Here is a 26,695-nt window from a genome sequence, read left to right on the forward strand (position 1 = left end):
CTATGTGTTGCTGTGAAGGTATTTTGTAATGTAATTAACGTTCATAATCAGTAGACTTTAAATAAAGATTATCCTGGATAACCTGGGTAGGCCTGATTCAATCAGTGGAAGAGCCTTAAGAGCAGAACTGAGGTACTCAGAAGAAATTCTGCCTGTGGATTGCAACTTCAGCTCATGCCTGAGAGTTCCAGCCTGCCTCTCCTGACACCCTGCTCTACAGATTTCAGACTTATCCCTTAGCCAGCTCCTACAACTGTGTAAGTCAATTCCTTGCAAAAAATTCCTTAATATATGTCTCCTACTCATTCTGTTTCTCTGTTTGAGCCCCGGTATAGTGATTAAGCCTTGGTATTTCCAAGCAGTTATTATGTGTAATTCAGACTTCATATTTTAACAATAGCAAATACAAATATTTTAATAGGAGTAAGAGTATGTGTGGGCTGTATATATATGTGTGCTCTTTTGACTAGGCTTGACCTTCAGCTCCCATCTCCTTCCTTGTAGTGTTTAAGAATCCTGTAGCAAGAATCCTGCTAAGGCAGCTTAACCAGAATCACCCTCCCTCAATATCTGATTGAGTGCCTCATCCTTCGTTATCCCCCAGTTGATGTCTGATTACACCCACCTACTTACAGTAAGAATACTGTTGAGTGATGTAGCAATAATCCCCCCTATGCCTGATGTTTCTTCATAGTAATTTTCCATCCACTGACCCCCTATCCCCTACTCCTTGGCTATAAATTCCCACTTTTCCTGTTGTATTCAGAGTTGAGTCCAATCTCTCTCCCCTATTACAAAACCCTACCACAGTAGCCCCCGTTAAATAAAGTCTGCCTCACAATCTTAAAAAGTGTCATGAATATATTTTGTTTAACACCTCCACACCTTTCTTTTTTTCTTTTTTTTTTTTTTGCGGTACGCGGGCCTCTCACTGCTGTGGCCTCTCCCGTTGCGGAGCACAGGCTCCGGACGCGCTGGCTCAGCGGCCATGGCTCACGGGCCCAGCCGCTCCGCGGCATGTGGGATCTTCCCGGACGGGGGCACGAACCCACGTCCCCTGCATCGGCAGGCGGACTCTCAACCACTGCCACCAGGGAAGCCCCACACCTTTCTCGATCACATATTTCTCAATAATTTTTTCAACCATTCATATATATATAAACATATATACATATATATGGTTAGATTTCAAAGTTTATACTGTTATATCATGTTCACTATTTTTAAAAATACAGATAGAAAAAGAAAAATGTTGATATTAAAAAGTAAATATTACAAACAGGAATTGTACTATTCTCTTCCTGTATCTCAAAAGTCATCTTGCATTTATCTCACCTTGAGGTCATTCCTTAAACTATTTCCCAACAGATGGTGTACCAAGGTGATTCCTGGGTTCACATCTTAAAAAGCAGTAACGGTGCCTGTTGCAATTTCTACTTTTAAATTCTTAGTTAAACAAAAAGTAACTACTAAAGTTTTTTCTCTTTAAAATGGAACACTTTGAGAGCGTCCAAAAGACTCCGAAAGAGTGAGCACTTAGGACAGTTAATACAGATCAGCCAAATGTGTCTAGGAGTCGGTCACTCAGTTGATTTATCACTCTGCTGAACCCTGCTAACGACAGTAGCAGTCTTGATACCTGCAGTTTTTAATGGTTTTTATTCTTAGTCAAACGAATTTAATTAACATCCCAAATGGACCATTGATTTAAAATAGTCAAAAGGAAAATTCTTTCAAAATGTTAGTTAGCGGAAAGCATTAAAACTAATAAATCTGCATTTTTGTTTCCGGGTGATTTTCGTATCCATATATGTCACTTAATACATCGTATCAAATATTTAAAGGAGAAACATAGTGGTGATTACACCCAATTTGGCTATTTACTGAGAATTATAAAAAAGTTATGTTTCATTTGCAAATAAAACCGGAAACCTTTTTTCATCATCTACAAACAAGACACAAAAAATTATTAAAATAATTTGATTTTTTTAAACATAAAAGCAATTATTCCAACCATCAGTCAAAAAAGCGGTTTCTGCTTGGCTTAAATCCTCTAAAAGTGTACTTAATTTTTAGTCCAGCAACAAGCCCTTTTCTTACATATATGAAAATTTGTATTACATATTAAATAGAAAAAAATTTGTTGGAAGGAAAAATTCCACTCAAAAAGTTTTGGTATTTATACATTGATTTTTACTTTTGCTAAACACAAAATGTGCTCACAGAAGTGAAAGGAGTTCATGATTCAATAAAAGGCTGGGAAATTCTGCCTTAAACTAACATGTTTCCAATAAGACTGAAAATGGACGTGATAATACAATCTCGAATAATATGCAATGTGCGTGCCTCCTGAAACAGGTCACGTTTGACATTTTAATTACAGCACTATTTTTCTGTCAAGACAGCAGCCAGTTGTGCTTCATGTCGTATCAACACTTGATTTATGTAAGCGGCGGCAAAACAGTATAGATAGATGTTAAGTTTAGGGCACTTTTCAAATATCCTCGAATGGACACTAATATGCAAATCAAAGGCCATTTTGTTGTAAAGGCAAAAAGCCAAGACTTAGTATCCGCTTAGTACGTTAATTACGAACATCTAGCAGAGAGCCAGGCACAGTAGTGGAATGTTTGAAACACTAGTATTTATCTTTACAAACATACATTAAGTCTTTCCAGTTTTCCTAAGTGTCCTTTGGCTTTAATGATGCTGATAAGTGAAAGGATAAAAAAACACAACGGAACACATGAAAACCACAATAAATGTCAGCGGTTAGCAACGAAGAGCTCAGCGACAACCACATTTAAAGCCATAGGATCTTTGAGCCCAATACTACAAATCCCAGGGTTCCCTGGGGGTGGAGGCGGAGTTACATTCAAATTGACAGCTTTTTCAGCCAATGACACAGCAAGCAACGGACCGCGAGAAGGCCTGATTCTTACACATTACCACGCTGAAATCATACGAGTTCTGAGCGTATGTGGGTGTTTCAGGGCCCGATTCGAACTACTAAGTATTTCTCACCCGCAGTTACTATCTGGTCAACATAGCAATTCTCTACCCGAGTCTGGCTCTGTGGGAGTTCTAGCGTCTAAACGCTGAAAGGAACTCACGTCGCCCTATGTCAACGGGAAGACCCATTCGTCCGAGGAAGAGGCGGAACTCGTTTTATTCTTGCCCTTTATTGGGCACGCAGCAAGGAGACCTAAGCTTTCAGCACAAACAATAAGTCGTTAAAACTTCCGCTAACGTAACGTAAAGGGAAGTGCTGTGCAGCGCTATACGGAAGCTGGGTTTACGCAGGCGCAGATATGTTGCATTCGTCCAATCCGGAGAGAGGCCACCCCCTGGCTCTTCTTCGCTCGCCCCACCCAACTTCTTTCCCTTCCCCTGGGCTATGGCCCGCCTCTCTGCTGCTGACCAATCCTCTGCATCCTCCTTTGTGCGTTTATCCAATCAGAGAGGTGGAGGGTGGAGTTCCGGTCGACCGGTCCGCTCAGAGGCCGTTCTCCGAGTTCTCCCCTGCAGCAGTTGTGGGCTCTCCGATGAGGTATATTTCCCAGACCTGCGTTGGGCAGGTTCCTGGGATGGGCAGGTTTCTAGACGGGCAGCGGCAGTGCCAGTTGACTGTAGAAAGCCGGAGCCGCTGAGCCTGTAGCACGAGGAGCAGAGGGAAATGGGGGAGGAGCTGGGAGGAGAGGACCACGTGTTGGGGCTTCTGGTGCAGTTGTCGGAGCCCCTGGGTCATGCCCGTGCTGTCCCTGCCCCGCGGGCCTTCCAAGGGTTAGGCTGGTGTCGCCGAAGCCGCCCCCAACACTTCTCTGGGTTATTCTTGGGTAAAAACAAAGCGCCTATTCGTCAAGTGTTCGAGGAGAGGTAGCTAGGACCTATTTTTCCCCTACCCTCATTCCCTTTCCTCTCATTCTTAAATTACCCACCTCCTGGGTTGGTTAATTTTCGGGGTCAGAAAGCAGATTTTCCTTTGGGAAGAGACGTGCTGGAGTATATAGTACGAACTCTGAGACTAGCTACTATGATAAGCACTTGACGTGTATTATCTCATTTAATCCACACAGCAATATCTAAAGGGTTAGGTACTGTTACAGTTCTCATTTTCATGCGAAGAAGTTACTCATCCACGTGTTCTCTTCAGCTTTTTTCTCTGACCACTTAATTGAGTGTGACATTCGGCTTCCATGCACGTAAAAGTTAAATATGGTATTGCTTGTAAAATGTTGGTCTTGTTTTCTTTCCTAACTTGAAGTTATTTTAGAAGTTAATACAGCATACCTAGAATTAAATCGAGGTAAAATGATCTAGTAGAAAGACATCAGAGTAGGAGCCATTTACTAACCTTTGGGCAAGTCACCTTCTCAGCCGCCGCTTCCTCCACTGCAGAATTGAAATCAATTCCAGACTTGTTACTTCCTGGAGTCGTGAGGATCAAATGATATAATATGTATAAATTACTGATGTTAACTACATATGACAGTTTTCTGCTTTTCAAATTCTTTCCTGTGGAAGCTAGACTATCGTTAATATGCAATATATTTTATAATTAAAATATTCTATATATACACACATACAGTGGATAACATGCAGCCTAGTACCACTTGAGTGTGAAATACCTCTTAAGCATATGTGGCCCACTTATCTGCTTATCCAGGGTTCAGGATAGTATTCCCTGTGAATGCAGAAGCTCAGACTGCTGTAGATAGCATAAAGCAAAAGTAGATCAGCTCATTTAACTGCTTTTCTGAGTTCTGATTACTTTTGGAGACTCTGAAGGGAGGTCCCATTTCCTTGCCTTTTTCAGCTTCTGGTAGCCTCATATTCCTTGACTTGTGGCTCCTTCATTTTAAAAGCACATCATTTCATTCTCTGCTTCCGTAATCATATCACCTTCTCTTCCGTAGTCAAATCCGTCTGCTTTCGTCTTAGTGGGGCCACTTGTGTTTATACTTAGGTCCCATCTAGATAATCCAGAATAATCTCTCCATCTCAAGATCCTTAGCTTAATTACAAAATCCCTTTTGATGTATAAGGAAACATTCATAGGTTCCAGGAATTAGAGCTTGGATATTTTGGGGGTGTATTATTTAGCTTGCCACAAAGGGTATAAAGAAGGGTAAAACATATCCTATCCTAGTGCAGCTTAAAGTCTAGTAGGATATGCTGTAAGAGAAAAAAAAATAATGACTTCTGGATTGCTGTGAAAAGACCCTTATAAGTTACCATAGGTTGGTACTTCAGCTTTTCCCCTGGAAAACAGAAGAGGTAAATGAATATTCCTGTGATAATGTGGATACAAAGCCTGAATTAACCCCTTAGAAGAGCAAAATTTCTTTATATTCTAATCTACCTCAAAAATTCATGTGAGTGTTGCATTCAATTTCATAATATTTGTGTTTGATACTATTTTGAACTATTGCCACATCATAACATTGCTGTGCTACGGAGATAGACAGTTTATTTTGTGGCTTCTTATAATAGCCAGTTTACTACAGTCATAGGTGTGTCCCCTAGTTTAAGAAGCATGACCTCAGATGGTGGGGATTTATTATAAGGAAGCCATTTATGCAACTAAATATGCTGAGTCTCATTGCTCCTAAGGCTAGAATATGCACTAGGCTTCTTGGAGAACTGGACTGATAGTCCCTCATGATCGATACCCTCTAGTCCCCCCAGCAAGGAGATAGTAGCTCTGATGACTTCAGTTTTTTGTTGTATCTTCAGAAGAAGGTAATCTGTTGCTCTCATGTCTGGCTGGAATTAATAATTCTCAGGAGACAGAATCTGATGAGTTGGGTTTGTTACCGTCCCACCCAGTATGGATATATTGGAATAAGATAAAATACGAAAGAACCCAGCTTCAAGTAGGCATTCAGTATGTAAGAACTACTCTGTAACAGTCTCTGTGCTTTTTGCATGGAGATGGAAGGGTAAAGGGCAAGGAGAAGCACATGTGGGACATTTCTGTGGGCCAGGCCTAGAAGTGACCTACATTGCTTTTTCTCAGGTTCTTTTGGCTTAAAACTCTGTCACATAGCCACACCTAACCAGTCTAGTTGTGTGCCTACCCTAGTGATCTGCTGATGAGTTAGCAGTGTGCTACAATGGGCAATACCTGTAGCCAACTTCTTAAGACTTGTCCTCAGCCCTTAGTTTCCAGCCTTTTGTTTCTTCACCCTGTGAATTCTGTTGGCATCCAAATGCCTCTAGACAAACCTATTACACAAAGTTCTTTTTTTGCTGGCTCCATACCTTTGCCATCATCAGCTCCACAAGAAAAAGCCTCACATCCTTTGCTCTATAAATAACAATGCAGTGCAATGCACCCATTTGTCCTTGTTCTGTTTGAGCAGGTATCCAGCCACAGTCTCTTGGACTTTTCCAGATACGGCTCTTGTATTAGCAGTCTAATACAGATCAAGGTCTGAGTTTGATTGTAATGGCCTATATGGGACAAGAATCTAAAAAAGAGTGGATATATGTATACGTATAACATTCACTTTGCTGTACAGCATAAAGTAACACAACATTGTAAATCAACTCTACTCCAATAAAAAATAATAATTTTTAAAAAGAAATTTTAAAAAAAGATCTGAGTTTGAACCACTCTCGTGCATGGTAAAGTGGGCCCGAGGAAAAAATTCTGTAATATTTTTCCACAAATAACTTATTCCAAAAACATTCTTTATCAGCTTCTTTAGTGCTTTTATTCCCTCAAAGTGGTGTCAAGCTAATGATTACAAGACTAGTTTTAGTCCGTCTTCTTTGCAAGTCCAATGTGGGTGGTCCACCACCTAACTTAGGGCTGTGAGGGTATAGTACACAGTTTATAGCTACAACATTTTTATTTTTGTGCACTTAAGGTACAGTTTATTGGGTGTTTTCTCGATAATTATATAACTGATAATCCAAACCTAAGCTATTTCACTTATTTGTTAAATGTTTCTATTTGGTTCACCAGCCTTCCCTGTTCTTGGCTGGGTAGTAATTCAGGTGAAATAGATATAGAGGGATGAACGTTTAAAAAATTTTTTTAAATAAATTTATTTGTTTATTTTTGGCTGCGTTGGGTCTTCGTTGCTGCACGCGGGCTTTGTCTAGTTGCAGCGAGCAGGGGCTACTCTTCGTTGTGGTGCGCAGGCTTCTCATTGCGGTGGCTTCTTTTGTTGTAGAGCACGGGCTCTAGGCGCACGGGCTTCAGTAGTTGTGGCTCGCGGGCTCTAGAGCGCAGGCTCAGTAGTTGTGGCGCATGAGCTTATTAGTTGCTCCGTGACATGTGGGATCTTCCCGGACGAGGGCTAGAACCTGTCCCCTGCATTGGCAGGCGGATGCCTAACCACTGCGCAACCAGGGATGTCCCGGAATGAACATTTTTAAAAACTATCTTTGAAACGGATAATCTCTGGGAAGCTAGCATTTAAGTGATTGAGATGAATGGTAGTTAGAAGTGATTTTTTTTTTTACTTCCTGAAAAATAGTGTTATTGTAGACTTACGTTATTTCACATTTATGCATTTAAAATTGGATTCAGTGACCTTGTGTGTGTGTAACTCCCTATCACTTAGCTTTAAATGCAGATTTTTCGGGCTTCCCTGGTGGCGCAGTGGTTGAGAGTCCTCCTGCTGGTGCAGGGGACGCGGGCGCTGAGCCTGCGCGTCCGGAGCCTGCGCTCCGCAACGGGACAGGCCCCAACAGTGAGAGGCCTGCGTACCAAAAATAATAATAATAATAATAAATAAATGCAGATTTTTCTTGGGTTTCAAGTTCATTTTGGCTGAATTGTTTATCATTTCAGCTAGGTAACTTGTACATCATACAATAATGAGATTTTTAGCAAATCTCTTACATTTTAACGACCATAAAACTTCATTATGTTTTCTACTGTATATTTTCCAAATTTTCTTGGCTGTGAAACAAATTGAAAAGTATAAAGCTTAAAATTTTGGCAGCATGATGTAATAGAAGAAGCATTTGGAGTCAGAAGGTATATCTAGACCATGCAAAATATTTAACTTTTCTGAGCTTAAGTTTCATATTTGTAAAATAATAATAGTACTTCTCCTACTTAACTCTTGGAGTTGTGAGAAACAGATGAAATAAATACTATAGTCCTTTGAAAAATGTAATTCTTTTAGAAACAAAATATAAGGTTATATTAAGTATCTGTTATACCTTAAAATGGTTCAAATTTAGCATGAATTCTATTGTGAAATCCACTAGTTCATGTGATTTTTTTTTTTTAAGTTTTTTGCTGCTTCATAAGATGACTGGACCAAAAAATGATAGAAATCCTGTCTATCAAGTCTTTTAATATTAGTGTTAATTAATATTATTTTCCCAATTTCATTCCTTTGGTTTGCTAACAGTACAATTTCATAGGAAAATTAAAAGAAACCTCTTCTTCCAAAGACTAATAACTTTTCCTGATAGTGTAGATTAGTTTACCATATCAGTTAATAATTTCTTTTACATGTTCCTTTGTATTAGTATGTATGCTGAGGTTAAGTGATGGCTCCATTCTCTTTGTGGACATTCATCCTGATCATTAATACTTTTTATTGGCCTAAAAATAAAAAGAAGAATTTCACCATTCCTTGAATTGCGATGGAGCTAGTGGTTAAGCACACAGATCCTTAAACCTGAGTTGAATACTGGCTCCAATTATAACTATTTTGTAGGCTGTTAGGATTAAATGAGTAAATATTTGTGAAGTGCTTAAAACAGTGCCTGACAAACAGTATTAAATAAATTCCTTAATGATTTTATTCAATGTCATTCATCAAGTATTAATGTGAAATAATAGCTAAAAGAGAAAAAGCTCTAGGAGATGGCTTATATTTTAAATCTCTAAGCCTATAAATACTTGGAAATTTACACATCCATTCAACTAAAATTTGCACTGGATTTCACATCATTGATACTACCACTGTCTTGAAAAACTTTGTTAAGGCCTTCCACATATTTATGCTTTAAATAGTTTAACTTTATGTTGCTTGGTTGTATGAAGTCTTTTTGATTAGTGCGAATAAGAATTATAACAGGACTTTACATTTGAATGGCCATTTAAGAATGCTTTGTAAAATATTTCCTTTATATCCTTTGAGAGGCAGTATAAGAAAGTATTTAAGAGTGTGGGCTCTGAAACCAGTTTTGAGTTCCAGTCCCTGCTATGCATTTGTGAGCAAAGTGACCTCTGGCATATCACCAACCTTTTCTAAGCTTTACTTCCTAATTATATAAAATGGGAGAAGTAAGTGTACCTACTTTGTAGGGCTGTCTGGAAGGTTAAATGAGATATAATGCATATAAGGCATTTAGAACAGTGCCTGGATTATAACAAGAGTTCAGTATGTCTTAGTTACTGTTAATGTCACTGATGCATACAAAAGTATCAATAAACAGAACAAGTGGAAATGTAAGGCAACCAAGATTCAGACTGGATCTGTGATTTACTGAAGGTCACATGCAAAAAAAAAAAAGTAAGCCTCCTTACTTCTAGTGTAGATCTTTTCCCATAAAAACACTGCCTTCATTTCCACCTTTCAGCTTACTCATTGACTAGGTCCATCTCAGAAACACGTTCCTTCATTTTACATTGTGTTTCCAATTCTTGGCTGCTTGTTAGAGTATGTTTATCTTGGTTCTAATTCTGTCAAACTAATTCCCTTTCTTCATGAATCCTTCAGCCCTGTATTACTCAGACTAAAGTTGTTAGCATGCATGACAGGCATCTATTTTCAAGAAAGGAAGAAAGAATAGATACTGAAGCTAAATTTTTCATAGTGGTTAGTTTTTGTTGTTGCTGTTTTTTAATTAATTATTTAATTTTTGGCTGTGTTGGGTCTTTGTTGCTGTGCGCGGGCTTTCTCTAGTTGCAGTGAGGGGGGGCTACTCTTCGTTGCGGTGCGCGGGCTTCTCATTGTGGTGGCTTCACTTGTTGTGGTGCATGGGCTCTAGGCGCGGGCTTCAGTAGTTGTGGCTCACGGGCTCTAGAGGGCAGGCTCAGTAGTCATGGCGCACGGACTTAGTTGCTCCGCGGCATGTGGGATCTTCCCGGACCAGGGCTGGAACCTGTGTCCCCTACATTCGCAGGCGGATTCTTAACCACTGCGCCACTGTGATTTCATTAGCCTGTCATTAATTTGTATTTAATGTAGCACTGAATTATTTTTGCAGAGCTATTTTATTCTTTCCAAACTTTCCCTTCCTCTGTCCCCCCACCCTGAGGTTGTAAAGTCAAATTGAAGTTATTTCTTAGGAACTAAGAAGGGAGCCTGAAAATCACACAAATACCCTGAGCCATTCTAAAAATAGGAAGAATACAATTTTATGAATCATTGGGTTATTTTTTAAAATCTTGAAAGATTATAATGTGGATGTATCTTTTTGGCATCAAAAGCATGTTTATATCATATAAGCAAAGCACATAGTATTTAGTGCATTATACTGGAATTTTGAGTTAGTTTGATCCCGTAAAGTATTTTGTGAAAGAAGAGTTGCATTTTGAACATACTGGTCTGAAATTTGGGTTTGTAGATCTAGTTATTAAATTGCATTCAAACCATCAGGTGTTTGTTGAATACTTTCTGCCAATAGGGTACTGTGTAAGATGTTAAGGTGATGTTCCCAAATCCTAGCCCTTTCCTTAGCTTCCTCAGTTATGCCTTCCTGGTGCTTTCTATGATGTTAGGAGGTTGAATGAATTTACCTCTAAACTGTGGTTATGGATGTTTTATCAATGTTGATAATATTATTACTCTTTAATTTCTCCACAAAAGGGATAGCTGCTTCTAAAGCTTCGTCTCTCTCTGTGTGTGTGTGTGTGTGTGTGTGTTTCCTGTCTTTGACTGTCATTGTTTTACATCTATGTGTAGTTCCTTATCTTTGCCTCCTGCCGGCCTCTATTGAGTGTGTTTTGTGTGTGTTTATATTTTTATACTCCTCTCATGGGAAGTAGCATTTCGTGAGGTAAGCTGTGGAGTTAGTCTCAGGCTGGTGGAGGATTGATATTAGAGAATTGGAAAACATGGTTCCTGTCCTTAAGAAGTTTATACTTTACACTGGAGAAAGAAGGAAATATAAATATATAAAACATATAACTAGAGATAAATAACACTTTCGTATATTTGGTATATGATTGCTAAATGAATAACAGTTGATCTTTTGGCATTCAGAGGAAGTAGAAACTCACTTTAGGCTGAGTTAAGAAAGATTTTGTAGTACTGGTAGAATTTGAGCTATATCTTGAAGCATGGGTATTATCTAGATAACTCAAGAAAATGATGTAGGATTATCGGAGAGAGTAGCAACTCTTTTTGCAGTTGTATTGTGGGGAAAATATTTTGCCTAGCCTATTAAAGTATTGATGAGTCTGGGCTTGCTATAAAATATAGTGTGTAATTCACATGTTCAAACATCTGCAGTTCATGCAGAAACAACAAAATAATGTATGTCATACTTTATAAAAATTAAGTGTTTACTTTTATGTACTTAAGAAATGTTTGTGAAATCTGTATTTGCTTTTATTTCTGATATACTGAGTGTCAATATTTTTTACAACATGAAGTTGGCTTCTAAGAATAAAACTCTCACATGATATTTCTCGTGTGGGAAGTAAGAAATTTTCCCGTTCTTGACATCTTTGGCCAGGAATCAGATGTTAAGTCAAGTGTTTCCTGTCGTGCTCTGTATCAGGCACAGAGGAGGTTATTGCAGTTGCAGGCGAGAGGTAGTGGAAAACAGGAGGATAGTGGCAGGACAAACTGAGGAGATGGATGTAAAGGGCGATTTTCAAGGTAGGCTTTATTAGCTAGGGGAATCTTGTCATTTGCCTCCCTTTGATCAAAGGTAATTCTGAGATTTTGAGCCTTGGTGACTGAGAAGATTGTGCAGTTAACAGAGATGAAGAATATATGTTTGAGTTACATTTTGAGTATATTTAATTTGAAGTTTTGGCAGCACGTTCAGGGATAGAGGTCTACGCAGACATTAGAAATATAGGATTGGAATTTTGAAGAGAGATCAGGGTTGAGGATAAAATCTAGAAGTTCACATAGAGGTAGGAATTTATATTGCCAGGTGAAGAGGAAAAAACAACTTAAGAAAAATCGCAGTTATCCTGGGTAACAGTGGAAATTTATTCTGTTTAGAGACTTTGTAATTAAGTCCTGAATGATGTTTTTTGTTGTTCTCTAATTTTTGCACCTGTTGCTCGATGGCAGTAGTCATCAGTGCCATGAGCAAAGAAGGCCAGTATTAAAAAAGAATTTGGTAACTTAAGTCTTCATGTTTAGTAAAGTTAAACTTGACAGTACATTATTTCCAGTCCTTTTTATCCTTCACATCAGATCTATACAGTCAGTGTGGAATTTTTTTTCCCCCTTAATATCCGGCTTTTGTAGCATGGTTCAAGAATTATGCCTTTTGTTGGTTATTTCTCTAATATCAGGATCTTTCACTGTGTTCAGAGGAAAGGAAATGAGTTTAGAACTTAACTAGATTCTGATCTTCCCGTGATATGGCACAAAGTGGTTAAGAGAACTGGCCCGTCCTATTGAATCTTTACACAAATATAAAGCTATAAATAGTTATGTTTAAGGGTTTTTACACCACTGTTTTGATTTCTATTTCAATAGATCCCTTTTGGGTACTCATCTAATTTGGAGTAATAAATAGTGAATCTGTACTTCAAAATGTAAAAGAAGGTATCTTTAACTATCAATTTATAAATATTTATGAACTGTTGCCTTTTGTATGAGAGATATGTGGGCATGATTATAAGCTGTCCAGTATTAGGAAGCCTCATTCTGGCTTAACCTTATTTCAGGCACTGGTTAACAGTGGAAATTAAAAGAATTATTAGTATGTTAATGTGTTAAAGCATCTTTCTGTTTGGTGTCTTTGGGGGAGAACATTTCATACTGTGAATTCACTGTCGAAGTATCTAGTCTGCTTGTGTCCCTGCCCCCACTCCCCCCAGTGTATATATTCAGTTTGATGTCAGTTATCATGGTTAACAGCATGGGGGATATGTATATATGTATGTAAAATCTAATAGGTTATTCTGCAAGTTTATCGTTTGACACTTGCATTTCTTTGAAGTTCTCTGTCCTGGCACTTCCTGGTCTTTCAGGCCAGGCATCATTCTGAGCACTTAACAGTAGTAGTTAGTTTATATCTTATAACAACCCTGTTAGCTTGGAACTGTTAACCTCTGTTTAAAGAATAGGAAGCTGAAACACATAACTAGTGAAGCCAGAATTTTTTTTTAACATCTTTATTGGAGTATAATTGCTTTACACTGCTGTTAGTTTCTGTTGTATAACAAAGTGAATCAACTATATGTGTACATATATCCCCATATCCCCTCCCTCTTGCGTCTCCCTCCCACTCTACCTATCCCACCCCTCTAGGTGGTCACAAAGCACTGAGCTGATCTCCCTGTGCTATGGAGCTGGTGAACCCAAAATTTGAACCCTGACAATCTGACGGTATACCCATTCTCTTAACTACTGTGCAATACCTATTTCTCTAAGCCTCAGTTTCCTCACCTAAAAAGCAGTAATAAAAAGATTATCTTTTAGGGTTATTGGTAGGGTTAAATGAAGCAATGCATGTGAAGAGACTGATACAGGAACCTAGTTATTAATGATCAGTTAATACTAGCTGTCTACTGTTTGGCCACTTTTCTGAGGTTCTTCTGGTTATTTTTTTTTTCGTCTCCTTTATAGTTTTTATTTTTCCTCTGCCCATTCCTTTAACTGGTGTTTCAGGGTTCCTTTTTTTTTTTTCCTGATTTATATTTATGTATGTATGTATGTATGTATGTATGTGTGTATGTATGTATGGTGGCATTGGGTCTTCGTTTCTCCGCGTGTGCTTTCTCTAGTTGTGGCGAGCGGGGACTACTCTTTGCTGCGGTGCATGGGCTTCTCATTGCGGTGGCCTCTCTTGCTGTGGAGCATGGGCTCTAGGGCGCGCAGGCTTCAGTAGCTGTGGCTTGCGGGCTCTAGAGCGCAGGCTCAGTAGTTGTGGCGCAAGGGCTTAGTTAGATCCCATATGCCATGATCTTCCCAGACCAGGGCTCGAACCCTTGTCCCCTGCATTGGCAGGCGGATTCTTAACCACTGCGCCACCAGGGAAGCCCTCAGGATTCCATTCTTGACCTGTTGTTTTATATCAGTCTATATAATTCCCCTTCAGGAGTTTCATCCAATTTCCTCATTTTTACTGCCTATTTCCTATAGTCTGATGACCCAGTTTTATACTTTCCTCCTGAGCTGTAAACTGCTGTATCCAAATGTCTATTTTACATCCTCCCTTGGCTACCCCCATGTGTCCCTCCAGCCTGATGTGGATAAAACTGTAAAAGGATTTTAATCTAAAATGGAATTGAAGGATATGGAATGGAGAATCTCACACTTGTGCTCTCAGAACAATGAAACTTAAAGACTGAGAGACTGATTTCCCATAAATGCCTGATTTACAAAAGAGTGAAACTTAACCTCTGACCAATGAATCTCTCCCCATCTTTGAGCCAGTGAACTCTCTGCATGGCCCCTAATTGGACCCTTCCCTTTTGCACTCCTTGCCCATAAATGCAACACAGGCTAAACCTTCAGTGGACTCACCTGTAGCTTACTGCAGCATGCATGTCCCAAACTGCAATATCTCTGCTACTTCAGGATAAACTCGATTTTCGGTAACTTGAGATTGCCTCAGCTTACATCTTTTCTTTTAGGTTGACATTACATGATGTCATAAGTGATCTGAAGGCGCCAACCACTTGAACTTCCGGGATCAAGTGAGGTTCCTGCACTTGAGTCCTTTGCACTGTTTGCTTCTGTGAGTTGCTGTAACTTTCAGTTGGGTAAGTCTCCTCTCAGATCTCAAGCTACCTCCTTTTGGTTGAGCTGTCTTACTTTATTCAAAATCTAGATAGAGACAGATTGTCTTTCTGGTAAGTGCTCTTTTGTTTCTGATAATTTTATCTAGTCATCTGAAGGTACTAAAGGTGGCCTCCCCCTTGGGGAATCCTAGCCAGTTTTATGTTAAAAAAATTATGGTCCTTCCTCAGGTGCATGTTTGACTAAATAGACCAATTTTATAAAGGATAACATAGAACTCCAATTGTCATTTTGTGGAAACTTTGATCTCCCCAAACTTGTTTTCTTTGAACTAAGTTAGAAGACCATGGCTACAATATTAAGCAATCTGAGTGGGATTGTTATTTTAATTGGTATCTAGAGGCTACTAAACATTCAGGATTCGAAAATTGCCTCCTTATTGTTTCTACATTAACTGAAGCAAATAAACAACCAAAGATGGATAAAAAAATTCCAGAACCCTTTTCCTCAGTGCTAACCAAGGTCCTTTCTAACCCCACTGTTCCACCTCTTCTGTATCCCTCCTTGCCCCTTCCTGAGTCTCTCCTCTGTCTGAATTTACTTTCATTCCTCACCAAACTGAGCCCATTAAGATCTTCTTTTTCAAAATGAGACCTTCTGAGCATCCTACTAAAAACTGCCGTAGATTTCTACACCCCATGGACAAAGACCAAAATTAGGGCTGTAATTAAGGATTTCCCCAAGGTAACTGAGGATCCCCATACATTTGCTGAGGAATCCCGTACTGTAACCCCAACCTACCAACGTAGTCTCTCTTGTCTCTGTTTATTAGTTCATTTGCTTGTTGGAGAATGTCAGGCCCCACAATGGATTAAAACTGCAGGTTGGGGAAACCCTGAACAACTTCTAGGGTTTAAGCTAAACCAACTAGTAGCCCTTTTATATGGTCAACCTCATCGTATAGCCAAAAGGCTGCACAGAACCATCCCTAGAGCCTTTCCCAAACCTGTGGACTGGAATGAAACTCAGGTATGCATCCAAAAGCCTGCCGAATCCTTCCATGACTATTACAACAAACTCCAGATTGTTTTCAAAGAAAATTCTGAACTCCCCATAGATGTTGAGTCCACTCAGGTGGCTTTTTTTTTAAAAAAAAAGGTATTTATTTTTTAAACTAATTTATTTATTTTATTTATTTTTGGCTGTGTTGGGTCTTCGTTGCTGCACGCAGGCTTTCTCTAGTTACGACGAGTGGGGATACTCTTGGTTGCAGTGTGTGGGCTTCTCATTGCGGTGGCTTCTCTAGTTGTGTAGCATGGGCTCTAGGTGCGCGGGCTTCAGTAATTGTGGCTCATGGGCTCAGTAGTTGTGACTCTCAGGCTCTAGAGCGCAGGCTCAGTGGTTGTGGCGCACGGGCTTAGTTGCTCTGCGGCATGTGGGATCTTCCCAGACCAGGACTCGAACCTGTGTCCCCTGCATTGGCAGGCGGATTCTTAACCACTGCGCCACCAGAGAAGTCCCCACTCAGGTGGCTTTTAATTTCAGGTATATAAATGGCCTGCACAAGGACTTTATCCTTGTTGGTCAAAAGAACCTGTATCGAATGGGAGACAGTGTTCACCCCGACCTTCTCAATCTGGCTAATAAATTAGCTCACACCATAGAGGGTGACTCTAGAAAAAAGACAACTAAGATTTTGAATCTACAACACCAACGGATGGAAACTCCAAAGCAAATCCATCCTACAGGACTATGTCATTATTGTAAAAAACCTGACCATGGAAAAAGGATCGCTACAAATTGAAATCCAAATAGTCACAACCTTCTAAGAACCCATGGCCAAACCCACCCCCAATGATGGGACTCCAAGGACACACAGGGACTGTTCCTTGTTCTGCCATTAAATAGACAGGAGGAAACTACTCTCCAGATCAGGGACAAATTCCTTACAGTATTTTTTTTAAAAAAATACATTTATTTATTTTTTGTTTGTTTATTTATTGCTGCCTTGGGTCTTCATTGCTGCGCGTGGGCTTTCTCTAGTTGCAGCAAGCTGAGGCTACTCTTTGTTGCTGTGCGTGGGCTTCTCACTGCAGTGGCTTCTCTTGTTGTGGACCATGGGCTCTAGGCACACAGGCTTCAGTAGTTGTGGCGCACGGGCTAAGATGCCCTGCGGCATGTGGAATCTTCCTGGACCAGGGCTCGAACCCGTGTTCCCTGCATTGGCAGGCGTATTCTTAACCACTGCGCCACCAGGAAAGTCCCTCCTTACAGTATTAATTGACACAGTAGCTACTCTTATAAGTGCTCAACCCCACTACAATTAAACAGTCCCTTTCTTGGAGTAATATGTATGTTCAAATAGTGGGAGTCTTAAAAAAACTGCAATGTGTCCTTATTTCTCAGCCCATATTTTTTTGTCTGGACCTTTGCAAGACAAATGCCTGCTCCCAGACATTTACTGGGATGAGATTTTTCTGGAGAAATACAATGCTGCCTTTTTTGTTTTTCTCTCAAAAGGCAGAAATATCCCTTAAGTCTGAATTCAACACTTAGGAAAATTTAACCCCTTTTGCCATTATTGGCACTGTACAAACCAAGGCAGTCCAAACTTTGTACTCCTCTGCCCTATTAAAACTGGTATTCCCTAATCTTTGGACAAGATTCTTAACAGAAAAAGGCACAATTCATAGTGCCCCTCCCATTATGATCCAGATTGACCGCACAAAACCTCTCCTAAGAATAAACAAATATCCTGTGAATAAGGAAGGTTTACAGGGCATAAGGCCCATTATAGAGGACCATAAGGCCCAAAGACTTATTATCCTTTGTGCTAGTCCTTGTAATACCCTTATTTTGACTGTTAAAAAAACAGGATGAGGATGGAGATTTGTCCAAGACTGTAGGGCAATAAATAACATTGTAATTCTCTGCCGTCCTGTCTTTTCTAATCCCAACGTGCTATTGGTATCCATCCATACTGGAAGCAACTTTTACATTCTAGTCAACTTATACAGTGGGTTTTTAGTATCCCTGTTGAAAGGGGTAGTCAGTGTCTCTTTGCCTTTACCTGCAGGACAATAGTACATCTGGACAGTCATGTCTCAAGGCTTTACTGAGGCCTTCTTACTTCTCACAAGTTTGAAAGGCTGATTGAAATGACATAAAATTCTCTGGAGGCTTTCTTGGACTAGCTGGTCATTGACATAATTGGATCCCAAATTTCTCCTTAGTGGTTCAGCCCCTATATGCCTCACTAAAGAACACCAATCTGACCCCATTGTTTGGATGATCAAGGTAGCTTGGCCTTTAAGATCTTGAAGGAAAGCCTAATAAATCCACCTGCCTTTGGACACCTAAATTATCAGCTACCCTTTTTCCTTTTTGTATATGAGAAGGAAGGAAATGCCCTCGGATTACTTACCCAAGAACATGGGGGCTATCACCAACCTTTAGGTTTCTACAGCCAACAGTGAGATCCAGTGGCCTGAGAATACTCCACCCCCACCCCTTAGAGCGATACTTGCTTCCACTGTTTTAGTAAAGGCTACTGAAGAGACTGTTACAGTATCCTCCTTGATCATCTTTGCACCTTAGCCTGTTGAGCCTTTCTTAAATTTTGCACCACACTCCATACCTTTCAGCGAGACGTCTTACCACCTATGAAATCCTCTTACTAACCTCCTCTCATATGACTTTTGTTCATTATAACAGTCTCAACCCTGCTATCCCGCTTCCCTCTTGCACTGATGAAGTTCCCCATGTCTGTTTGACTTCGATGGATCACCTCTTGACCCCTCATGATGACTTACAAGAAACCCCCTTGGTGAATGCTGATCTGGTTAATTGATAGTTCTTGCCTAAAAAGTGAGAATGGCACATTCTGTGCCAGGTATGCAAGGTCATTGAGGCTGCACCCTTGCCTTCGACCCCTTCAGCCCAACAAGCGGAGTTACATGCTCTCATTCAAACATGTGTTTTAGCCAAAGGCAAGATGGCAAATGTCTATACAGATAGTTGACATGCCTTTGGGATAGCCCATGACTTTGGAATGTTATGGAAACAGTGGGGTTTCCTTACTTCTAGTGGAGTTAAAATTAAGAATGGCCCTTATGTCCAAAATTTGTTGGATGCTGTACTGCTGCCAGCAGCTCTAGCTGTCATTAAAGTCCCTGGGCATTCCAAGTCTGATTTTCTGGAAGCCAAAGGAAACCACCTCACCAGTATTCCTGCAAAAAATGCCACCCTTCTGAGAGCTATAAACCAGACCTCTGTCATAGTCCTGAAGGCTACTCCCCCTGGTGAGGACCTAAGGGAACTAGCCAGGGAAGTACAACAGTTGGCCTCTGAAAGAGAAAAACAGAACTGGAAAATCAAAGGCTGTTGGTACTGTGAAGTAAAGGGACTCTGGTTTGGACCCAGTAATAAATTGGTCCTGCCAAAAAAAATCTAAAATTTCCCTTTTTAACTACCATATATGAATTAAACCATTGGTCCAGTGAGAAAATGGTAACATTTATGAATCAATATTTGTGGAGAAACATCGGCAAGGCCACAAAAAACACATATCTTGTCCTAAATTCAACCCAGAGAAGAGTATCTACACTGCCTGGGGACATTTTGATTTACCCAATAGACCATTTGAGGTCTGGCAGATGGATTTCATACAATTGTCCCTGTCTCATGGATATAAATATATTAGGCTAGTAATGGTGTGCATGTTTTCACATGGACTGAAGCATTTCCATGTAGAAAGGCAGCTGCCTCTTCTGTAGCTAAAGTCCTTTTAGAAAAGATTACTGCCATTTGAGGAACCTCCCTGGAACTCCATAGTGACTGGAGAACCCACTTTACTGGACAAGTACTTTCACAAATCTGTGCCATCTGGCCAGTTCTACAACATTTTCATTTTGCTTATCATCCTCACTCTTCAGGACTGGTTGAACATACAAATGGAATTATCAAGATCCATTGGCTAAATTAGTTAAAAATCTCCAAATACCTCAACCAAAAATATTTCTGCTGGTTCATCTAAATCTTGGACCCGTTCCATTCAGGATTCATAAGCTCTTACCCTTTGAAATAATTATAGGACAGCCAACGCATTTAGTCCCTGCTTCCTTTGACCTACAAATAATAAAAGGGGATAGATATATTTCAGTTTTGCAAAGGTCTAATTAAATCATTGACAGTCATAATGATTTGGAGGAATAATCTTTCCACAGCATGCTCCCAGGAGACAAAGATGTCAAACACCACACTTTGCTGCCTGGTGACTTCGTCTGTTGGAGAAGGCATATCCATAAAGTTTCCCTCCAACCTTGTTGCAAGGGCCCCTACCAGCAGTTGCTGACTAACCCCTGTGTCGTTGAGCTCCAAGGGATGGACTCCTGGATTCATGCATCTCTTCTCTAAAAAGGCCCCCAAACTTGAGTGGACCTGCAACCTGACTGGTGATTCAGAGCTAAAATTTTCTACTGAAGCAGATGACATCAGAAGTAGACAGCTTTCCCAAGATATCCAGACAGGCCTGTGTCATGCTTAAAGTTCTAATTGCCCTTTCTTTGGCTTTCTTGCTCCTCTCTTTAGCTTTAGCGCATCCCCTGGTGCACCTTCCCAAAACTCCCTGATTCTGCCAGCCTTACTGATTGTTTGATTTGTGCCAGAGCTAATAACATTCATGATGAACCTGAACTGGTAACCTGGCCATTAACCTTAGAAGGATGGCAAAATCTGTCTGGCAGAGATGTAGGCTTTTCCTTTGGTACCTTTGAAGAGGTGCATGTTCTTCCTTGCAGCAAATTGGCACCAGACATTACAGCATTCCATTGGGTGCCCCCTGCCCATAAAGGAATACCCCTTAATCAAGTCTGGACTCTTACCCAAAATCTTTCTTTGTGTTTCGAAAACATTTATGGTACTGGCAAAACTCTGGCCTCCCTCCCACTACACGCTTGTAACTATACAATTCTATATGACTCAGATGATCATGAATTCACTCCCTGCTGGAATCAAGAAGACTAAATGTCTCCTTCATTAATGTATCTCTGTGGTGGGATAATGAAAATTATAATGGTACCAGGGAATGAGAAGTGGATGTGCTTCCTTTCAATGGTACTTCATGGGGAATTGATCAGAAATCTGGTGAATGGTGGGAACTTAATTCAACTTACTTTCTCCCTGGAGATTCCCCAGACCTCCATGAGAAACTCACCCACAATAATCAAACTCACCTATTATTCCAAATGTATAGAAATTTTAAATGTTCTTATAGCCATTCCCACCATGCAACTGTCACGTGCTAGGTGTAAATGACCATGTTTTTGATCCTGAGAGCTCTTCTTTTATACCAGGAAAAGGAAGGGGGCCCACTTATACCCTGTCTTTAGAAAACACTGGTTATTTCTTTCTGTGCAGAAACACTCCTCCTTAAATGGAAGGGACGTTGTGGAGTTGTTGCCCTTCCACTGCCTGTATACCCAGTCTGGGTTCTTTCTCCTAATAACTTAAAAGAGCATGTCAGGGCTTCCCTGGTGACGCAGTGGTTGAGAATCTGCCTGCCAACGCAGGGGACACGGGTTCGAGCCCTGGTCTGGGAAGATCCCACATGCCACGGAGCAGCTAGGCACGTGCGCCACAAGTACTGAGCCTGCACATCTGGAGCCTGTGCTCCGCAACAAGAGAGGCCATGACAGTGAGAGGCCGTCACACTGCAATGAAAAGTGGCCCCTGCTCGCCACAACTAGAGAAAGCCCACGCACAGAAGTGAAGACCCAACACAGCCAAAATAAATACATAAATTAATTAATTAAAAAAAGAGCACGTCAAAGCTGGGATGGATATAATTTTGGATGGATGCCCACAAATAACCCCATAGTAGATAGAAAGGGGTTTGGGCGTGCCTTTGCCTGAGTCATTTTCCCCTTGGGTTGGAGTAACGGACTTGAAAAAGCAATTTGAAACCTCTCCACAGTCATGGCAACTACCTTTAATGCTTCTCTTAGGGCCTTTGAAAATCAACAAACCCAAACAGACAGCCTAGCGGAAGTAGTCTTACAAAACCACAGAGCACTACACCTCCTCACTGCACACTAGGGAGGAACCTGTGTCCTGCTTGGGGAAGAAGGCTGTTTTTATGTTAACAAATGGGGAAAAATAATGCAAGAAATAAAAATGATGGACAGTATCAATCTGTTAACTGAAATAGGCCAAGCTCCAGGACTTGGGACATTCTCAACCTATTAAATATAGGTAGCTGGGGAAACTGGTTGAGAAGTTTGTTCCAGTCAGTAACCATAACTGGACTTCTGACCCTGGGTGTCATCCTCCTAATGAAATTTCTACTGTCTTATTTCAGTAGGCAAATGTCTTTCTCTCAGATATATGTACATAATAAAGTTCCTAAGGCTTATCATGAGGCTCAATTGACCATGGAAACCAACCTGACCACCTTAGAGGACTATGACTGAGATTCCCCATGTTGTTCAAATGAAGCCACAAATCCACTTGCCATTTCCTTCTTTGGTGGAACAGAACATCTTAGAATGGTCCTCTGCAGCTCCAAGGGACACACAGCCCAACATCTAACAACATCTCTGACTAAACAAATACCCACGCAATAAGGTTGATCAGCGATACTGTCTGTGAAAGATCCTGCTCAAGCGAGGGAAGAGTGAAAGGATTTTAATCTAAAATGGAACCAAAGGATATGAAATGTAGACCCATTCATGTGCCCTCAGAAAAACAAAACTTAAAGACTGAGAGACTGATTTCCCATGAATACCCGATTTAGAGAATTATCAGATTTATCAAAACTTAACCTGTGACTAATGAGCATCTGCCAAGAATCTCTTCCCATCTTCGAACCAGTGACTTGCTGCATGGCCCCCATCTCAACTCTCCTTTTTTGCACTGCTTACTCATCAAAGCAACCCATCCTAAACCTTCAACAGACTTGCCTGTAACTCGTTGCAGCTTGGCTGTCACGAATTGCAATTCCTCTGCTGTTCCCAAATAAATTTGATTTCTGGTACCTTGAACTTCACCTCTTTTCTTTTAGATTGACTTGTTGTTTTTTTTTTTGACTGCACTGCAGCAGCATGTGGGATCTTAGTTCCCCGACCAGGGATTGAACCCACGCCCTCTGCATTGGAAGCACAGAGTCTTAACCACTGGACTGCCAGGGAAGTCCCAGAGATTGACATTTTATTTTCCTAACTGATCAGAGATTGACATTTTATTTTCCTAACTGATTTTCAAAAAGCAGAGAAGTTTAAAATTTTAATTAATTCAAGTTTTTCTTTGCTGGTTTGTGCTTTTGGATTCTAAGAAATCTTCACCTAACCCAGGGTCATAACTTCTCTGCTTCTTTCCTAGAAGTTTAGTAGTTCTTGCCCTCACATTTAGGTCTATGATAATTTTGAGTGAATTAATAGTGCTTGTTCAGACCTCTCCTTTATCTGATGTTAATAAGCCACTGCAGTGTTGGGCCTGGGATGCTGGAGGGCTTTTTTTTTTTGTCCTTCTCCACTCGCACCTTTTAGCAGGCACTGCTGCCATGTGCCAGATAGGGGATTTCTCACCATGCTGTTTCTCCTCCAGCAGTAGACTGTTGATGCTTTTTACTTAGTGTGAGAATCGTGATGGAGGCAAAGGGTCATTCTCCTCCGTGATGATTTGTTTGTTTTTTCAAATGTATACATCTGTGCATAATCACGACTCACAGAGTTCTCTTGCTTTCTTCCTCAGTCCGGATTCCCCCAAAAGATAACCAGTATTCCGATTGCCACCATTGTAGATGTGTTTTACCTGTTCTTAAACTTTGTATAAGTAAAAAATCCTGTAGCAACCTTTTGTGTTGGGCTTCTGTCACTAAACAATTCTGAGATTCATCCACCTTGTTGCATGTACCAGTGGTGTGTGGGTTTTTGTTTTGTTTTTTGCTGTGTATAATTTTACTGTATTAATATACCACAGTTTATAAAAATTGGATAATTGTCTTAATTGTCTAATTAATCATCTTGTAATTATCCTGAAAGCTTGTAATTATCCTAAAAGTAACACGCCAATCGTCTGTTCACTTTGTGGCTGAGGCCAGAAACCTAAGAATCATCTTTGACACTTCTCATACCCCTCTTGAAGTCTAATGAGAAAATGCTGTTTATTCCTCTTTCATAATTGTGGCCTGAATCCCGCCACTTCTCCCTACTTTAGTATCTCTTGCCCAAAATTGTGCACAAGCCTCTTTACTACTTTCATTCTTGCCCTAGGTCTGTTCTCCAGTCAGCAGCTGGAGGAATCTCCTCACAGACGTCTCTCACCTGCTGTCAACCTGCAGTCAACCTGCAGTGGCTTGCTTTCTCTCTTGAGAATAAAATCTGAAGTCTTTACCGTGGCCTGCAAAGCTCTTATGTGACTGCAGCTACCTCTTCAACCTTATTTCCTACACCACTTTCTTTCTCTGACTCAGTGTTAGTTGTACTGGCCCACTTGCTATTTTTCTCTGCCCAGGAGAGAAAATTATCTTCTGCCCATTTTTGGATTGGGTTGTTTGTTTTTTTGATATTGAACTGCATGAGCCATTTATATATTTTTGAGAACAATCCCTTGTCGGTTTGCTTCGCTTGCAAATATTTTCTTCCATTCCAAGGGTTGAAATTTCGTTTTGTTTATGGTTTCTTTTGCTGTGCAAAAGCTTTTAAGTTTAATTAGGTCCCATTTGTTTATTTTTGTTTTTATTTTTGTTTCATTATTTTTTTCTTGCTTCACACGGTCCAGTGGTTTGCTGCCTCATTTTATTCTGGTCCCAGCTCAAATCTCACCTCATGAGAGAGGCTTGCCTTCAATGACCAAATCTAAAAGCCTATTCCTGCCCCATTTCTTGCCTTACCCAGTATTATTTTTTATAATACTTATCACTCTTTTCATTATTATAATTAGTTATTTGTCTGTATATCTGTCTGTCTCCCCACTGCTCTTTGTTGAGAGCAGGGACTTTGCTAAATCCAGCGTGTTTTAGGCCTGTCATGTTAGCCATTCGAGAATTGTTTCTGAATTATTGAATAGAGATTTAATGATTTTTAAAAAATATTTATTCATTTGGCTGCGCCAGGTGTTAGTTGTGGCATGTGGGATCTTTAGTTGCTGCATGTGGGGTGTAGTTCCCTGACTGGGGATCAAACCTGGGCTCCCTGCACTGGGAGCATGGAGTCTTAGCCACTGGACCACCAGGGAAGTCCTAGGGATTTAATGATATTGCTGATCAGTTTCTAACTATAACATAATATTCAAGTGGATTGTTCTTTGATAATGTTAACATCATTCTATTATAGGTCATTACTCTTTGTATTCCCCCTCCCCCTTCCCTTTTTTTTGCAGTCATTACAGAGAGCATTTGCTTAATTTTTAAAAGCATCTATTGAGAATTAGAAAAAGAAGTAGTAAACATAGAGTACCAATTCAAGAATTGGATTATTCCACATTGCTACTATCTGTTCCAAATTAAGACATCTGGTGACTGAAGAAGTTTGGTTTCTTCTCTGTTTGGTTTAACCAGCTGGTTGTTTTGGAAAGGCAAAGACAGTTCATTGTTCTTGTTGAAAGAAGCTGGGTATTCATAGACTTACTATAAAGGGTGACTTTGGGGTGAAAGATTTACTTGAGAAACTGGATATCTCAAGATGTTATTGAGGAAAATGTCTTTGTTTTTTAAAGATACTTTGAATGTTATAACTGGAACCTGACGGATAATCTCATACTGCATGAGAGAGTGTGTGTGTGTCATTCCTTCCCACCCCCTCCCTCTTTTCCTTGGTAACAAATTCCTGCACTTTAAAAACTGTGCTCTCCCTAAGAATTTTAGTGTATTTAATGCATGAAGTGCCATATGTTGCTGCAACCAGTATCTTGAACATTCGTGTGAACAAGAATAGCATATTCAGGCTCGCTAACCAGGATTAATTTACAAAGACATTGTCTCAGTCATTAATGAATATGATATTTAAAATTACATTGAAATTGTAGCAGATGTCAGTTTAGCATACCTTCCACTAAATATGCAGCACTTCTGCCCAATTTAAAACAAATGGTTCTTTAATAGATTGTTTTAAGGCCAATTATGTGTCAGTTTAAAACATACACACAAATTTCTCTAAATTTTTGATATAAAAGGTTTCTTAGAAATGTTCTGCAGAAGTTAAACCAATGCATGCTTTTTATCCCTGGGTATTGATTTCTCTAGGACATATTGGTAATGCATATGAGGGACTGTTCTTTAATGTCCAGTATAGAACTTTTGTAGCTAACATTAGATTTTTCCCATTTGCCACTGACCTTGCCACTAGCACATGACATTAGACATTAGCAGCTACTGCTTCCAAATGCTCTGCTAACACAACTTTGAAACTTGAAGAGTACTAGCCAGGTATTTGTAGATTGTCCCTCAATTGAGTTTGCTTGACGTTTCCTCAAGTTTAGGCTGGGGTTATGAATTTTTGAGACAAATGCCACAGAAGTAAACTATCTTTCCCATCACATCACATCAGAGGGCAAGTGACATCAACATGACTTACTACCAAAGATGCTGACCTCGATCAGTTGGTTAAGGTGGTGTCTTCTGATTTTCTCTAGTTGAATTTACTATCTTTTACTCTTTCAATACTCTGTTCTTTGGAAGCAAGTAATTAAGTCCAGAAGAGGAGAACTGAGCTCCACCTCCTGGAGGAGGTTGTATCTGCTTATATTAGTTGGAATTTTTCTGTAAGGAAGATATGTCCCTTCTCCCTCATTTATTTACTTACTCAATCATTTATTTTTATCAGTATGGATTCATGGGTGTT

At 40.1% G+C, this 26,695-nt stretch overlaps 1 protein-coding gene across 2 annotated transcripts in view; it reads left to right on the forward strand.

Moving 5' to 3' along the window:
• Window positions 1-3,462: 3,462 nt before the first annotated feature.
• WDR89 (WD repeat domain 89) overlaps window positions 3,463-26,695 on the forward strand; it is a 34,623-nt gene continuing 11,390 nt past the window's right edge. Inside the window, exons 1-2 of one of the 2 annotated variants that reach the window (XM_059059093.2) lie at window positions 3,463-3,550; window positions 14,753-14,881. The gene's annotated coding sequence lies outside the window, so the exon portion shown is untranslated. Of the gene's footprint in view, window positions 3,551-13,424; window positions 13,503-14,752; window positions 14,882-26,695 lie in introns of those variants that run through there. The other variant, XM_067028366.1, reaches the window with a different exon arrangement.

Source organism: Kogia breviceps, chromosome 3 (genome assembly GCF_026419965.1).
Source record: "Kogia breviceps isolate mKogBre1 chromosome 3, mKogBre1 haplotype 1, whole genome shotgun sequence".
Classification (NCBI taxonomy): Eukaryota; Metazoa; Chordata; class Mammalia; order Artiodactyla; family Physeteridae; genus Kogia; species Kogia breviceps.